The sequence below is a fragment of the Oryctolagus cuniculus genome, chromosome 10 (genome assembly GCF_051225735.1).
Source record: "Oryctolagus cuniculus isolate XC-2025 breed Fujian yellow rabbit chromosome 10, ASM5122573v1, whole genome shotgun sequence".
Classification (NCBI taxonomy): domain Eukaryota; kingdom Metazoa; phylum Chordata; class Mammalia; order Lagomorpha; family Leporidae; genus Oryctolagus; species Oryctolagus cuniculus.
The window spans coordinates 55,268,186-55,286,060 of NC_142876.1; the positions used below are offsets into that span (position 1 = coordinate 55,268,186).

Below are 17,875 nucleotides of genomic sequence, written 5' to 3' on the forward strand. Positions count from 1 at the left end.
GGGAGAGAGAAAGTAAGAGTAGGGTTTCCAATTTGGAAAACTAGAAGATCTAATAACAATAGGCCCACATTTTCATATGGTGTGACAGACATAAGCCAAGTATCTGCTGTGCAGGTCCCTTACAAGGGTGGAGAACTCCTAGAGCATGGGCCTTGTGAGGCCTGCAAAATCATTCAGTCTGGCCCTGCCAAAGCAACTGCAGGCAGGACTCAAAATTCAATAAATCAACAGCAGGCAAATTTTTCAGTTGATAATTTTATATGGTTTGTGAGTGATGTTATCAATATTCAAATGACCCTTGGCAGGAAAAAGGTCCCCATCCCTGCACGGAGCACTCTCCAGTTTGTCCCTGTCCCCAGCGAGTTCTATTGTCTCATAGCTCCTCTGCTCCACTTATTCTGTAACCCCCACAGCCCTTTTAGATATGCATTACCCTATTCCAGTCTTACACTTAAGAACTCATGTTGTATTTAACAGTAGAATATGGAAGAAGTTATTCTCATCTCCAGTAGGTACCAATCAAAGATGCCATTTATGACATTCATTAGACAAGGGCTCTGAAAAATTTGGCCAATGTAAGAGCCAAGAACTCAAGAAGAAGGCAGGGGAAGAAAAAGCCAACATATAAGACTTTCTAGCTGGTATGATTATATACCACATCACACATACACTTACATGCACACACATACCAGCCAACTCGAAACTTCATTTACAGAATGAGATAGATTAATAAATTGAAGATTATAATATAATATTTCTAAAGTTAGTAACTACCCATATTTCTTACACTCTAGCAATCTCTGATTAAACAGTACAGTGACAAGAAGATTGAATTCACATAGCAACAAAATGTAAAAGTCCAAGTAATGTGTGAGAACAATGTGAAAAAAAAACTACAAAACGTTTATTGGGAGATATAAAAGAATATTTGAATAAATGGAGATACATATTTTATATATATATGAAGTTCCCGAGAATTGTAAAAATGTCAATTCTTTCCATTTAAATGTATGGGTTTAATGTAATCCAAATAAAAATTCTAAAAAAACCTGCTTTTGAAAAGGAGAAAATTTAAAATAAATTGCATGTGGGAATGTGTATAAGTAAGAATAGAAAAAAACTGTGAAAAAGCTGTTTTTAGTGAGAGAATCATAAAAGTGCTCACAATTTTTTCCTTAAAGCTTTGGTCCTAGCAACGTATTTTAATAAGATGATAGGAAATACGAATGAAGATGTATTTATAAGAAGCTCATTACTACATTACTTTTAATATTCACCAACTAGGTTACTTAGAAGCAACCTCCACCCACAATATGAAAATGGTTAAATAAACTATGGTGCATCCATATGATGAACTATTGGGCATTCATTCTGTGTCATGTTTCAAGCGTTTTTAATGACATGGGATCAAGCGCATGACATAATGCCATGTGAGATAGGGAAGATATCAAACTCCATATCCAGCACAATTCCAGTCTAGAACTTCTCGAGTGACCTAAAATCATACGTGACTTTACTGTATATGTTTAGTGTAAGTCTAAATTTCATAAGATGATGATGTGCTTTCTAATTAGAATAGAATTCTACAAGCTTTATCTTTCCACGAAAAACAGAGTTCTTAACCAAGAAATACCCTTGTGGTGGAGTGGTGCTCTTGAATACAGGCACAGATCACACTTCTGAGGGCACTTACATCTGCTTTTCCCTCTCCTTGTGACCTTTCTGTTGGTAGGTAATTTGTGTAAGAACTGTTTCGGGAAGGCCAACATTCACCCATATTGCTTTTCACCTAACAGGGCCTTTTCTTTATGAGGTCAAGTGAGAAAGAACTGTTTGTATATAATGCAAATCCTCTTGTCAATACATCTCCATATTCCAGTGTGTGAGCTCCAACTTTTGTATTTTTAATAAGATCTTATCTCTCTTGTAATCCAGCAACTGCTGGATCATCTGAAGACCATCCTGTAGTGTTTATGACAGCACAGCCCGTTGCCATGGAAAGAACTGAGCAGTCCCCAGTCCCATAACAAATATGGGTTCAAAGCAGTTGATTTGGCCAAATTCAGAGCCTCCATGAACCCTGGGAGTTCTGAGTTTCCAATTTTCTTGAGCTGCTGGAAGTTTGTTTATTGTTAGCAACCTAAAACTATGTTTGGTTTCTTCTTTCATTTTTGTAAAGAAATTGTTTTAAAGGCTCAATATTGTGCTATACACCCTGCTATTTTATCACAACAAAATTTTTGTGTGTTTTAAAGCCATATATATGATTTATTATATATATACATGTTATATATTTATACATACCTATATAGTCATATTTTTCATAAGAGAAATAACAAACACATGTACACATATATGCAACTTTCTCTACAAAATCAAAACAGAAAATGTGAAAATAAGATCCCATATATTTGTGTCCAGAATCCACTGGGAATGATAATAAAGTCCTTTGTGTTGAGAATTTCCTACAAGTAGAAGGATCATATATGTAGGTGAACACATCATTGTTGGACATTCCTGGACATTCCACCTGAGTGGAAAACACTGTTAATAACTAAGCAGGGACAATGTGTGAACCTAGACTGTTCTAAAAAAAGGGGGGGGGGTATTGGGTCACTCTAATCAGAGGACATCAAATATGGAATGTATTATGAGTTAAATTGTGTCCTCCAAAAAGTTAAGTTGAAAATCTCAAATCCTAGTACCTCTGCTTATGATCTTATTTGGACACAGGGCTCTTGAAGATCTAATTAAGATGAGGTTCTACTGAGTTAGGGCGGGCTTGTAATCCCATATGATTTGTGTACTTATAAAAAGGGGGAACTTAGAGGCAGGCACTTCCCTAGTGGTTAACACTCTGGTTGAGATGCCCACATCCCACATCAGAGTTCCTGGGTTAATTCCCAGCTCTGGTCAGCACTGTGGCATAGCAGATAAGGCTGCAGCCTGGATGTTGGCATCCCATATGGATGCTGGTTCAAGTCCTGGGAAAGCAATAGAGGATGGCCCAAGTGCTTGGTCTCATGCATTCAGGAGACCCAGATGAAATTCCTGGTTGCTGGCTTTGGTCTGGCCCAGCTCCAGCTGTTGCAGCCATTTGGAGGTTGAGCCAGTGGATAGAAGATACCTTTCTATCTCTCTCACTTCCTCCTTTCTCTGTAACTCTGCCTTTCAGATAAATAAAATAATAAATCTTTTAAAAATTGAATAATTTTTTGACGGGTAGAGTTAGACAGTGAGAGAGAGAGAGAGAAAGGTCTTCCTTCCGTTGGTTCACCCCTCAAATGGCCGCTACAACCGGCGTGCTACACCGATCCGAAGCCAGCAGCCAGGTGCTTTTCCTGGTCTCCCATACGGGTGCAGGGTCCAAGGACTTGGGCCATCCTCCACTGCCTTCCCGGGCCACAGCAGAGAGCTGGACTGGAAGAGGAGCAACCAGGACAGAACCAGCGCCCCAACTTGGACTAGAACCCATAGTGCTGGCACCTCAGGTGGAGGATTAGCCTAGTGAGCCATGGTACCGGCCAAAACATTGAATAATTTTTGACATTTTGCCACATTCACTTAATATGTAGAAATTATACACATATATACTAATTTTCTTGAAAATAGATATTAATGTTTCAAAGTGAGAGATTCAGGATAATGATCATAATGTGGGGAAAGAAGGGTATATTATCATATGCATGGTAAGCTTCAGTGAAGCAGTATTTGTAACTATATACCAAATGATATGACATCCACACAATTTTTATTGTCTCTGTAAGGAGGAAACATGATATTTGTCTTTCTGGGTCTGGCTTATTTCATTTAGCATAAAGATCTCTAGTTCTATCTAATTTGTTGCAAAGTCAGGGTTTCATTCTTTCTATGGCTGAGTAATATTCATATATATATATATATATATCACATTTTCTTTATCTAGTCATCAGCTGATGGACATTTAGGTTGATTCCATACTTTTTGCTATTGTGAACTGAACTGCTACATGCATGGGAGTGCAAGTTCTTCCTTCATAAACTGATTTAACTTGTTTTGGGTCTACCCCAAGGAATGACTGGGTCATATGGTAGACATATTTTTAGTTTTGTGAGGAATCTCCATAATGATTATACCAATTTGTATTCCCATAAACAATGTATTATGGTACCCTTTCCTCTATATCCTCACCAGCATTTGTTATTTTTTTATTTTTGGACAATAGCCATTCTAATTGGAGTGAGGTGATGCATCATTGTTTTTATTTGCATTTCCCTGATGGCTAGTGATCATGAGCATTTTTTTCATGTGTTTATTGGCCATTTCGATGTCTTCCTTTGAAAAATGCCTATTCATATCTTTTATCCATTTCTTAACTGGATTGGTTTTGTTGTTATTGTTGAGTTTCTTGGACTTCTTAGATATTCTGGATATTAATCCTTTATCAGATGCATAGTGTGCAGATATTTTCTCCCATTCTGCTGGTTGTCTCCTCACTTTGTGAATTGTTTCCTCTTCTATGCAGAAGCTTCTTAGCTTGATGTACTCTCATTTGTCTGCTTTTGCTTTCATTGCCTGTGCTGTGGGGGTATTGTCTAAGAAGTCTTTGCCTAGGCCAATGTCTTGCAGTGTTTCCCCTATGTAGTTTGATGGTTTCAAGTCTTAAGTTTAGGACCTTAATCCGAGAAAAAAATTTAAGAGGACAATTTGGACTCAGGAATGCACACAGGGGGAACACCATGTGAAGATGAATGCAAGGATCTGAATGATGCGACAGATGCCAGAGAAGACAAAGATAGCCAGCAATCACCAGATGCTGGGCATGGGCACGGGCATGGGCCAGGTTCTCCCTCACAGCCCAAGACAGACATCTTGATATCAGCTTAGCCTCCAGCATGGCACGGCCAGACAATTCTGTTGTTTAAGCCACCTTGCTTGAGCACAGGATGCTCAACAACTTGCCGGCAAGTTCTCCCTTGTCAACATAACCAAGCTACAACTTTTTCTCCCTTCTTCACTCAAAAATCATCCTCCGGTAGCAATCGGTTAAAAATCCACATAAGAGCTATAGGGCCCAGAATTCCTTCTCCCAGTTGATGCAGTTGGATGCCCATTCTCCCACCCTCAACAGGAAATAGGAGACTTAGCTCCTACAGAGGCTGAGTCCTGTAGCCACTGAAACGGAGGTCAATTAGCACAGAGCAGGGGATGGGCTAAAGACAGGGAGAACAAGGGATGACATGAAAATCCACTCCTCAATCCTCTTTCCCACCCAAGCTCATAGAGCAGCCAGTCCTGCATCCGCAGGTAAAGCTGCAATACTCTTCTCTGGGACACTGAATCACCCAGACGAGGGACCTGGAGCTAGAGATGCATGGGAGTACCTGACAAGGGTAGTGTCGCCCAGTTGCTACCCACCACCAACTCCTAATCAGGCATCTAGTGTTTCGTTCTTAAATAGAATTTGATGGTTAGCAGCAACTGGTGGTTTAAGAAAGCCTGCAGTAGGAGATGGAGTCCAAAATAAACAGCAAAGCTAAAGAGCTTGGAAGAAACAGAGGCATTGCAAGAAAAGAGGAAAATTTCTTAAAATCAAACTACAGTATTCTTGGTGCTATCATATCCATGAAACAGACTAGGATGATATAAAAAGAATAAAAATTCCCATCAATTAAACAGAAATTTTTTTAAATTGTTAAAAATGTCTAGAGATCAGCTGACAAAACTCTTCTGAAAAGCAGAAATGAAACAGAGTTGAAAAACGAAAGAGAGAAGATGAGAACAGTAAAGAATCAACCCTGTATCTCACCGGTAAGCATTATGGAAGGAAAGAACAAACGTAGGTATGAATTATCTTTATACACAATTTTTCCTATGACTGAACAACAGAGACCTTTCAAGTGTCAAAACGATAGCACATCGTTGTGAAACTGTAGAATACAGAAAACAAAAGTAATATAAAAGTCAAAAGTAGAGAAAAGGGTCACTCACAAGAGATCAGGAATGAGCTTTCCAATAACACCCCTGGAAGTTGGAGACAATGAGTAATGACTCCATGTTCTCAGTAAAAATAACATTTTAGCTTAAATTTGATACCCTGTGAAAACTATCAATCAAAGTGTGAGAGTTGAATAAAGGTAATTTCAGACAGGGACAGTCTCAGAAAAAGTTACCTTCCATGGATTCTGTCCCGGGGAATTCTTGAAGGCTGCTACACCAAAATAAGGGAGAAGGGAAAAAAAAAAAAAAAAAAAGGCAGACAGACATGGAGTCCCGGGGAGAGGGAATCTAGCACTGCAGAGATGCAGGGGATCACACCAAGAAACCTGCTGTGCGGAGACCCAGGGAGCAGCCCTGGGAACCAGAGCAGGTGCAGGAGGGAGGTCTCTGGCAAAAGGAAACGGATGGGGCTACTCCTACGTGGAAATTTGTACTGAGAGGCCTTTCTCAGAGCTGCCCGAGTGGGAAAACTGGGCTGCAGCGGCAAAGAAAACCAAGTAAGCGGCAAGAAAACCAAGTAAATGAGAATGAGGAAACTGCTCACTCTAAAACAAAAGAGGTTTTACAAGGAAGAAAATTAACTTGCAGAGCACTACTTTACTGGAAGATCTAGCAATATAATCAAGAATATTTTCGTAGTTGTAACGATGAAAACACTCATTATGGGATTAACCCATGAACTTTAAAATGAGAAGAGTGGCAAGGGAGGGAAGGGGTGTGTAGAAGAGTCCAGATGTCTGTCAACCATTAATACATAATGGATAAATGGATAAATATAAGTATGAGCACATTATTTAAAATGCAGGATTAAATACCAGAACAAACAACTGAAAATGCTGCCGAGAGGGCTGAGCTGCTCAGGATGCATCCACTAAATGTCTACCTTGTGGGGTGATCCAGGCAGGTAAATAGCATACCCATCACCTCAAATATTTATCATTTCTTTGTGAGGAGAACATTTAAAATCATCATTTAGCTGCTTTGAAATACAATACATTATTGTTAACTATAGCAACCGTGATGTGCATTAGAATCCCAGAATTTATTCCTCCCATCTGAGACTTTGTTCCCATTGATCAGCTTCTCCCCTCTCATTGTCTATCCCTCCCCACAGCCTCTGTAACCACCACTGGACTCTCTCTTCTAAAAGTTCCAGTCTGTTTTAAGAATTCTGAGGGGCCGGTGCTGTGGCGTAGCTGATAAAGCCACTGCCTGCAGTGCCAGCATCCCATATGGGTGCCAGTTTGAGACCTGGCTGTTCCACTTCCCATCCAGTTCTCTGCTAGGGCCTGGGAAAGCATTAGAGGATGGCCCAAGTCCTTGGGCCCCTGCACCCGTGTGGGAGACCCAGAAGAAACTCCTGGCTTGGGATTGGCACAGCTCCGGCCATTGCAACCAACTGGGGAGTGAACCAACAGATAGAAGACCTCTCTCTCTCTCTCTCTCTCTCTGCCTCTCCTTCTCTCTGTGTGTAACTCTGACTTTCAAATAAATAAATTAATCTTTAAAAAAAAAAGAGTTCTGAGACTATGTATGTTTCAGCTCAGTTAGAAATTACTGAGATTGATTACTTGTCTGCCTTGGATAGAAACTGCGAAAGTGTCTATTTGTACCCTATGTATTTGTCAACCATGGATAAGATGATCTGGAAAATTTATTTCAGGATAGATTCTTCTAATCCAGCTATGATTTTCATTTTCTGCTTTGGACAAGTCAGTAAAATTCACTATACTTTCCTTTTTTTTTCCTGTGGTGCACTTATTAGATTATAAATCTCTTAAGAAGTGTAATTTATATATTGCCCTTAACCACTTAAAGGAAGAAAATTTCTGCTAAATAGCATTTTTATAACCAAATCAGTTCACATAATCAAATAATGTACAAGGAATATTTGAAATACAGATTTAAAATTTTGCCTCTCCATCAAATTTAGTGTATTTAATGAGCACTTTTTTTCTAACATGCATCACATAATTGAAAAATTCAAGGACTAATGCTAGCGGAAAATTACATATATATATTACGGATTTCTTTGATATGGGATTAGCTCTTGACTTTAACTGTCATGAATGGTATTTCCTGATCATTTTCTGAATATAGATTTTCATAAAAGTGTTCTTTTTAAAAAATTATGACAACCTGTGATACTTAGAAATTGGCTCTTTTGAGGTCATTTTGGGGGAAAAACAATTTCTCAGATGAAACTAGGCTTTTACTCTGATAGCTTATTCCAAGTTTTGTTTCAAGGCAATGCACATGATTTCCTTCCTATTTGTCACCTCCAGTAGGTCAGAGTCAGCAGCTCCAGCCCTTTGGACATTTCCTTCCAGGTATATGTCTGTTTGCCTGGTGGTGTTTGGTTGAGTATCGAAGGGTCAGTCAATGAAATGTGAAAATACAAATAAAGGCTTTAACATTTGATTTGTAGCTTCTGCTTTTCCAACATAAATGCACTTTCATTTATTTTTATTTTTTGAGCTTTGTTTCAACTTGATACTTTATGAGACAACATACTTAACTTTTACTATCTGAGTGTAGAAGAATTAATACAAGAACAATAATTCAAACATTTAAGTAGAAGGTATGGCTTGGTCCTTAAACATTTCAGCCACTATCAGTTCTTGCTGAACTCTGCTTTTCCTTATCCAGGCTCAGTCTGTTTCTAGAGGAAGAAGTCCTCTGATGATGCTTTCTAAGTTTATTGCGCAGTGGTGGCCGAATCTAAACCCTTACCAGTTCCTTCTACTTTCTCCACACCGGGAGTAAGTGATGTTTTAAAATAATTGCTTATTCTAACTATTCTGGATAGGATTTTATCTGCTCCTTGACCTTACAGTTCTTAGGGAGAACATATTCATAGTTTTTTACTTTCAGTAGGGGCTGCCTCGTGCCTTTTGAACACACTTCCCATCATCTCTTCTACACCAGGCAGAAAACTCAAAACTTCCCAGCCACTTTGTACCCGGGCGCAGGCATGCGATCATGCCCCACTAGTGGCTACACTTGTGTGGGACCTGTCTTACAACTTCAGGGAGGCCTTTGAGGTGGTGCTCCAGGCATCCAGGTTTGGAAAGCAGCAGCAGGTGCAGAGTTCAGATGGAGCAGAAGAGGGAAGTGGTGGTTGGCTGTACTTACCTCTTCACACCCATGCATGCAAGAGCCCCACTGTCTGTTGCACCTTTTCATGGTATTTTCTTACTCAGGTCGTTTTTTTGTTTGTTTTTGTTTTTGTTTTTTTGACAGGCAAAGTGGACAGTGAGAGAGAGAGAGACAGAGAGAAAGGTCTTCCTTCCATTGGTTCAACCCCCAATGGCTGCTGCAGCTGGCGCTGATCCGAAGCCAGGAGCCAAGTGCTTTTTCCTGGTCTCCCATGCAGGTGCAGGGCCCAAGCACTTGGGCCATCCTCCACTGCACTCCCGGTCCACAGCAGAGAGCTGCACAGGAAGAGGAGTGACCAGGACAGAATCCGGCGCCCTGACCGGGACTAGAACCTGGAGCGCCGGCGCAGCAGGCAGAGGATTAGCCTATTGAGCCGTGGCACCAGCCCAGGTTGGTTTTGAGCATGTTTTTGGGCACTGTTTCTGGAAGCTTCAAACCTGATTCTCCATCCACCCAGCAATACCGTGAGCTGCACAATATTCTTTCAATAAACTTCTTTTGGGCTCAACTGGTTAGAATTAGCTCAGCTTCTTTAAACTAAGAGCCTTTGTTAATACAAAAAGGCTGGCTCATACATTGTTCTTCCAGAAGAATACTCTTTCTACCAGATAGTTGCCAGGAATGTTCGTATCCTCTCTGGAATAATCAATGGAAAGTTTTTTTTGTTTTCTGTTTAAAAAATGACATGACCTCAGTTATATAGAGAATATTAAAAAGTTGCATTCACAGGATCAGAGCACAGAAAATGGTTATCATGGGTAGGAATGGGAAGAGAATTGGATGGTATTGTCAAAGCATACAAAGTTTCAGTTATGTAGGATGAAGAAGTTTTGGACATCTACTGTACAGCGTGGTGGCTATGGTTAATAATACTGTATTGTTTACATGAAGTTTGCCAAGAGAGCAGAACTTAAATGTTCTTATTGCACTCAACACGCACACACACACACACATGCACACACACACAAATGGTAACGGTGAAGAGATGGGTATGTTAGCTTTACTGAAATAATCAGTTCACTATCTACTAAATAAAATCAATTAATTTTAAGAAAAAGGAAAATCCATAACAAGGGAGATAGCATTTGATTTTCCCTGTGTCTGACTTGAAAATCTGGCCTGCCACAGGTGACCCTATGTGGTGTTGGGATGAGGTGGGCAGCAGTGGTAGAGAATATGAAGATAAGCAAACTACGTTCTATGGCTTTAATTTAAAATAACTCTGCACAGAATCATGATCCTTTAGCAATTCCTGTAGTCTTTTTTTTTTTAAAAAAATGACAACAAGCCTCTTACAGAAGTACTTTTATATCTTAAATGTTTGTATTGTTTTTGTTATGAATTTTAAAAATATTTTCCCAAAGGTTCGTCAATGGATGAATGGAAAAAAACAGTATGTAATGTGTGTATGCATACACACAATGGAATATTGTTCAGCCTTTAAAGTGAAGGAAATTCTGACACAAGCTACAACATGGATGAACCTTGAGGACATGATGCTAAGAGAAGTAAGTCATAAGCAAAAGATCAAATACTGTATGGTTCCAGTTATGTGAGGTTCCTAGAGCAGGCAAATGAATCGAGACAGACGGTGCAAGGGTGGTTGCCAAGGGCTGAGCGATGGTTGCATAGCAGTGTGAATGTATTTAATACCACAGAACTGTACGTGTAAAATGGTTAAAATATGTTTTCTATTACGTATTTTATTACAAGAAAACTTTTCTTTTTAGCCAAATGGAGTACATGCTGCTATGAATAGGGCTGGGAACCTGATTTCCTCATCATCATTACTAAGAAAATTCCAACCAGGAGACAACGGTGATGCAGACTGAAGAGCAGGGCCCAGGAGAGCTGCAGAGAGCTGGGCTCCTGTGTGATGCAAGCCGTGTGGCTCCCGCGCTATGCGAACTCTGCCTAACCTTGCCTTGCCTCAGCTTCTTCAGCTACCAAGAATAAGTGAATAAGGGGCATTTCGTTTCTCCAGGCTCTAATTCCCCTTCAACCTCAGCTTTAGAACCAAGGTCATCCCTGACTGCAAACATTCAACTCCTCTACCTATAAACAACTCCTCCATCTATAAACAGATCTTCAAGAAATCATATGCGTCTTCCAAAGAAATGGATTCTTTCACTAAGTTCTCCCAGAGCAAATGCAAGCACCCACAGTGTAGGCTTCTGAGAATATGGGGCATTTCCTGTGCTACCACCCTTCCCTCCTGGAAACTCTGTGAGGCAGCAGTTCAGTACCAGTCGGTTTGAAAAGTGTAGTTCTTCAGTGACTTAACAGAACGGGGAGAGGAAAATCATGTCACTCTAGTTTGTTTCTTCTAATACTAATGAATTCCATGACAGATATCATTTTTAGGATGTCATCATTTCCGATCTAGTGCTTGGTGTTGAGACTTGAAGCCTTAAGGATTTCCATTTTTACCTCTAAAATTCTATCACAGAGTCTCCAAGTATCTATATTTAGGCTTCTTACACAACGGTGACTACCGAGACAGTATTTATTGTTCCACAACTTCCCTAGCCAGCTTAAGTCATTCAATTTGGGAAAGTACTCAGTAGGTCTGCAGATAAAGAAAGCATTCTAGCCCAATCTGGATGCAAACAATCTCTGGGAATAAATTACCTAGGAAAAAGTCTCAGCTTAGGAGAAGTCTCCCTCAAGGAAATACGCATTGTTCTTGAAAATCTCCAACACTAGTAGGAAACACAAACATAGACTCAAAAGCAGCAGAGAGCTGCAGCCTGAGCAAACAGCCCACGAACACATATTTTCCTAGGAAGTACACGTTCAGGACCCAAGAGTTCTGTGCAGTCTTATCTGTCATCTACCTCTTCAAGATAGGTCATTCTTGGATGACATTGGCTCTTGTGCCCCACAGGAAGCTGCCAGCTATTATCATAGATCATCCACTAGAGGGTGACAACCACATATGCTTAGGGATGGATGTGTGTTCCCTAGACACAGTGGTACCTAGGCACATTCCAAAGTCCCGAGTAAATTTCTTGAAGCCCATCAGCCTAAGTGTTTGGCACTTTACTTCTGGAATCTCCCGTATGAAAAAGAGAGGGAGAACTATGGATTGTTTTTCCACACTTAGGAGTTGAATTGTACCTCCTTTCCAGACTTAGCACAGAGCAATTTATATATATATAAATGACATAGATTGGATTGATAGATAGATAGGTTTTTTTATTTGTTTGTTTAGCAGAAGGTACAAACACCTCTCACCAGTTTGGGGAAGGAGAGGGAAAAGGTGCATCTAACAGTTGGAGGAAGAACTTTGCTGAGATTTTTTTTTTCTTGATGTTGTCATGAATCTTTAAGAGCAGTTTGAATAAATAGCTTCAGGAAGGACTTGGTTTTTCCAACTATAAAAAGTGGGCTATTGTAAACCTAGAGACAAAATTCTTAAGCAAAATTGGAGAAAATAGAACTTTTAATTGGAGGGCTTTGTGTTTGTGATAATTAGTACAGATAGAAGCTTAATAAACTAACTAACATTCATGAGATGAGTTGGGAACTGGGAGTCTTGTTGGGCTGTGCATCTGGAATCGTGGAAACATTAACCATTGAACGAACACCAGGAAGCATGCTGAAGGCCAAGCACACACCACAGTGGTGTTCAGATCGTTTGGACGTCCTCGCCTTTGTGTTCCTCCCCAGCTACTTTTGCGGGGCCACTTAGGCAGCCCTTTACGCATGGGCTGGGTCTTTTCCTTAATATTTCATAAAAATGTTTCTACTTTTAGGAAGAAGTCTTGGGAAACCAGAACTTTTCAGCTCATGTTTATCCAGACCTTCTGTGTACTACTTAGACAAACCTATTAGGTACTCATTTGTTCTTTTAAACAAGGCACAGTGGTATTCATGGCAGATGCAAGCATAAGCTCCCACGTGAATTGTTTCGGGCACCCTTCCCAGGGATTGACTTAGTGCTATGTACAAGGTAAGCCTTTCATAGTTGTTGCATGTATAATCCAAGGTTATTATAAAGCTATCATTTTAAAGAAAATTCATAGTAATTTGAGTAAGGTGTTTATGATGTTTCTGGACACTTCTTTCAATTTCAACACAGAAACCAGACTTTGGTACCAGAGGGTACTTTGGTCCCTTCTGTACGTGAGTTGGGCTGATTTGCTATGCATGTGTGTCAATGCGCTTCTTTGCCTTCATGCTTAGTATTCTTAGCAGGCAATGTTTATAACAGATTGAAGCCTTGGGAGCCAGACAGACCTGGGTTCAGTTGGTTTACATTGCTGGGTTTTATAAGGATTAGAGGTAAATATATGCACAGTGCATGGCACAAAATTATCAAAATTGTGTTATTAGTTTCTGTGACTGGCTATATGAGTAATGCTAATAAAAACCTAAACAACAGGTACTGTGGAAAGCCAGAAGATACAGCGCAGAGAGGGTAGGCTGAGTGTGGTGCACGTGGGAACGACGCCAGTCTGGCTATTTGCATGCTCCTCTCTGCAAATTTCATGTTGAGTTCTTTCCATGTGCATCATTGTTGTGGGCCAAACAGAGAACCAGGCAGAGGCCCTGTCTCAGCCATCCTCAGGGACATCACCTGCTGGCTTACACTGTGATGGAGAAGGAAGCAGCATACGCAGCAAGAGAATTTTTTTAATAGCTCTTTACAGGGGTTTGCGTCTATTTAACTTTATGAAAACCTTTTTTGGTAACCGCTTCATTGAGATGTAATTCACACACCCTATGATTCACCCATTTAAAGTGGCTAAGTCCATGGGTATAGGCTTTATATATTCAGAGTTGTAGAACCATTGCTGTCATCAATTCTAGCAGTCACTCCCTCCTCTCCCAACCCCCTGCTCCACCGGCAGTACAAGGGAACCACTAATCTACTTCCTTTCTCCACAGACTTGCCTCTGTGGCCATTCCCCGTGGATGGAATCATATAATACGTGGTCTTTTGTAACTGGCTTCCCGTTTTCAAGTTCTCCGGGTTGCAGCATGTATCAGCACTTCCCTGCCTTTGTTGGTGGCGAAGTTCTCAGTCTCTTTCCCGCACGTTAAACATCCCGTGCTGGCTGATGCGTCCATTCGCTCTGGTCCGCGGTGTGTGCCTGGATCCCGTCCTTGCTCTCTCCTGCTCGTCCCTGCACAGGTTTTCTCTCTCCTTTGCCCTCTTGCAGGCAAGGCTGCCCCACACTGCAGCTCTAAGCACATCTTCAGCAGCTGCTTCCTGGGGCACCTCCCCTTAGCAGTGACAGCATCTCGTGTTGCTGTCTTTTATGGCTTCCCAGACTTTGCATTTTGCACCCGTGTGCTCTCCAAATGTTCTTTAAAGAACTTTGTAGAACTGGCCTTGGAGTGGAAGCTTCAAATGCTATCTAAAGAAGACATGAACCAGCCGAAGGAAAAAAACAAAGTAGAGGGAATGAAAAAAATCAAGAATGACAGCCAGAAAATTTTCACGAAAGTTGGGACAGACTCTGCTTGTTCCTTGTTCTTACGCCTGATGGATTGAACATTTCCCACGAGGGCTTGGGACCGTCTAGGAGTTGGCGATACGGTGGATTTTTCCAAGCGAACTCGTCTCGGCTTTATTCTCACTTCCTTTCTTCTGGGTTTGGTCCTTGCAAAGCAGCCTCCCCCCTCCCCCCATAAGTTATAAATGACTTATCAAGCATTAGCGTTTAGAGAACAGACGGCTCCATAAATACCTACTTGGCCTCATTAAAAAGCTACAGTGATTAAAGAGAATGATTAGTGTGGTGCCAGAGGGGGAAGGAAGAAAATCCAACATCTGACTGCACAACGGCCAGAGCCCTTCTCGGGGAAGACCGCCGGTGTCACGGAAGAGGACCCGGCCCGCGCGCGCGCCCGGCCGGCAGGTCGGCGTCTGCAGCCTGCACACCCGGGCCTGTCACCGAAAGACTTATGCAAAGTGCACGCCTTCTCAGAGACCATTACCCTCTTGCCCTCCACGCCTCCTTCCCAGCCTCCCCTTCCACTCCCTGTTGCCCCCCTGGAACTTCAAGCATGATTAAAACAGGGAAACCTATAACCGCTACGAAATGACCCTCCAATGACTGCTTAATTACAGCGAAATGGAAGCCGGGGGGCTACAAATAACCAGGAACTGTCCCGGCTGTCACTGAAGAGGAGCCTGCCCATGAGTCATGAGTCATGAATTAGCCACTAAGTGTTTCTTTCGCTTGCAGCCCGAGCGGCCCCCGCCTGGGCCCCCAGCGCCAGGCCCCGCGGCGCGCACCGCCCGGGCCGGGGCCGAACTGGGAGTCTGCTGCGGTTCCCAGGGCTGCGGGGCGCGGCGGGCGCGCTCCCCCGGCGCCCCCGGGCGCTCGCTGGGTCGCGGGGCCGGGGAAGTCTCCCAGGCCGCGCCGGAGACAGGCTGACTGAAGGGGCGCAGCCAGCGCGGCTGCAGATAAGTTAATGTACACAGAGAGGATGTAAATTACCACGACCCGCAGCAGCAGGACATTGGCCAGGGCCCTGTCACGGCGAGGACAAGCGTCGGCGGGCTGCGCGCTCGCTGACGTCCGGCCCGGGATGGAGCCGCCGGGCGGCCGGGCCGCGGAGGACCGCGTGGAGCCAGGCTTTCCTTGAAAACAGCTGCGTGTCCCTGACACCTCCAAACTAATGCATTTTTAATCAGGGGAATTAGCTCTGGGCGTCCCATAGTTTTTGCAAGGCCCCTGCCCTGGCAGCCCCGGCCCCCGCCCAGCCCCCACCGTAGGGTCGGGCGGTCCCATTCTCCTTCCTTATCGGAGGCTACCCCCACGCCCTGTAGCCCCAGCCACCTTTAAAAAAAAAAACTCCCTCCCCACCCCCATCCTCCCGCCAGCCCTCCTCCTCCGCCGGCCTCGCTCCAGGGCAACTTTCGCCCCCGCCCTTCCCTCTGTTTATACAGTGACATCACAGCCCCTGGCTCTCCAAGGCTCAGAGAAAACAGAGTTCAAAAAGGCAAACAGGAAAGCCCGCTGGTTGTGGGCACCTGGGGAGCCTCGATCCCGCAGCGGCCGAGCGGCACGAACGCGCGCGTGCGCGCGCTCTCCCAAGGACGCGCCTCCCCCGCCCTGCCATGCCAAGGCCTGTCCAGGGGCTGCTCCGGCGGCCGCCCAGCCTGGGGTACACACCTGCAGCCAGCAGCGTAGCGAATTTAAAGTTTTCCAGTAGCCATATAAGAAAAAAAAAAAAAAAAGCTTGTAAAACAGGTGAGATTAATTTAATAATGTTTTATTTAACCTGATCTGGCCAGCGTATTATTTCAACACGTAATCAATATAAAACGTTACTAACAAGATGTTTTATATTCTTTTTTTCCACACTGTCGTCAAAATCCGATATGTATTTTACACATATGGCACATCTCAATTCCAATGCTAATTTTTCACTGGAAATACTTATTCTGATTTCAAAAACGTATTCACATTCTCTTGTGAATCCATACATACTGAAACGGTTCCCAAAAACTAAATCTGAACTTGCATTAACATTATTCAAAATGAAATAAAATTGAATTAAAATGAAATTAATGATGAAGTTCTTCCACTGCACACTTCAAGTTCTTAACAGCTGAATGCTATGCCTACCGCTACCGTGTATTTACAGAGCCTCTCCAGGTTCCAGCTCTTTTTGCTGCCAAGGTGGGGAGTATAATAGTTACCTAGGATTATCAGAATTAGGTGAAATCCAATAGCGCAAGGGTATATAACAGCACATGGCCTGGTGGGTGCTAAAGTGCTCAGGAATGAAGATCACCCTCAGGATTATTCCCCCCCACCCTGGGAATCCCCCCCCCAAACCCCAGTGTGACATGCTGCCTTCTTCTAGAATGTGCTCCTGGGGCGGGACTGTGGGATGAGTTGACACTAACAGAAAAGTCACATACACGGGTGTGTCCTTGGGTCTCTGCTCAGTGGACACCTCCAGCATCACTCACAGTGTGTGTGCTGGCAGCTCCTGCCCCCACGCACGGAAGGCAGACCTTCAGAGCGAGGTAGCCAGCTGCCTGGTAAAACCCTTGTGGAGATTTTCCAAAGGTGTTTGGAACTCAGCACTTCCTGACCAAGTAGGCGATCCCCATCCCTAAAGTGCCGCTCCTCCAGGGTTCCCATGTTGACTCAGGGCTGCCCTTGTGGGGATACCTTGACCAGAACCTGACAGTCCTCCTGGGCTCTTCTCTCCCTTACTGGTTCCCTAAACTGCTCAATCACCAGGTCCTGTCTGCCTCCCAAGTCCACACATGCCTCTCAGCCTCCTGGTCCTTACCCTCATCTGGGCCCCTGAGATGCTGTTCTTGAACACTGCAGCTGGCCTTTGTGCCTCCACTCTGCCCCCTTCAACCCATTCTCTGTGCTTCAGCGAGAAGTTTTCCTAGAGCATGAATCCAGTTAACGCAGCAATTCTGCTTAAACACGTGATCGACTTCCAGCTCTTCAACAGGCCCTGGAAGGCCCTTTGTGAACCTTCCCTGCTTGCCTCTTTCTTCTTCCTTTCACAACAGCCCTTCCTGTTCCAGCCATCCCCCACCTCCCTGCCTCCCTGCGCACACACCTTCCAGCCTCTGAACCTCTTCTGGGTCTCCGAACATGCCAGGTGCGCCTTGATGGAGAAGCTCCGACACTTAGCCGCACTAGCCACAGCCGATTGCATCATACTCATAGATATCCTAGAAATCGTATCTCTGCTCTAGAAGGTACTTAGGGGCCACAGCTAGATGCCTCTTCTCATTTTGCTG

General features: G+C 43.2%; 1 long non-coding RNA gene across 2 annotated transcripts in view; it reads left to right on the forward strand.

Annotated features, from left to right (window-relative positions):
• The window catches only part of LOC127492307 (uncharacterized), a 48,089-nt gene extending 31,319 nt beyond the window's left edge, over positions 1 to 16,770 (forward strand). The window contains exons 2-5 of one of the 2 annotated variants that reach the window (XR_011379198.2): positions 9,223 to 9,528; positions 10,503 to 10,646; positions 10,869 to 13,093; positions 14,032 to 16,770. This is a non-coding gene — a long non-coding RNA (uncharacterized LOC127492307). The remainder of the gene's footprint in view (positions 1 to 9,222; positions 9,529 to 10,502; positions 10,647 to 10,868; positions 13,094 to 14,031) is intronic. The other variant, XR_016214113.1, reaches the window with a different exon arrangement.
• The last annotated feature ends 1,105 nt before the right edge of the window (positions 16,771 to 17,875 follow it).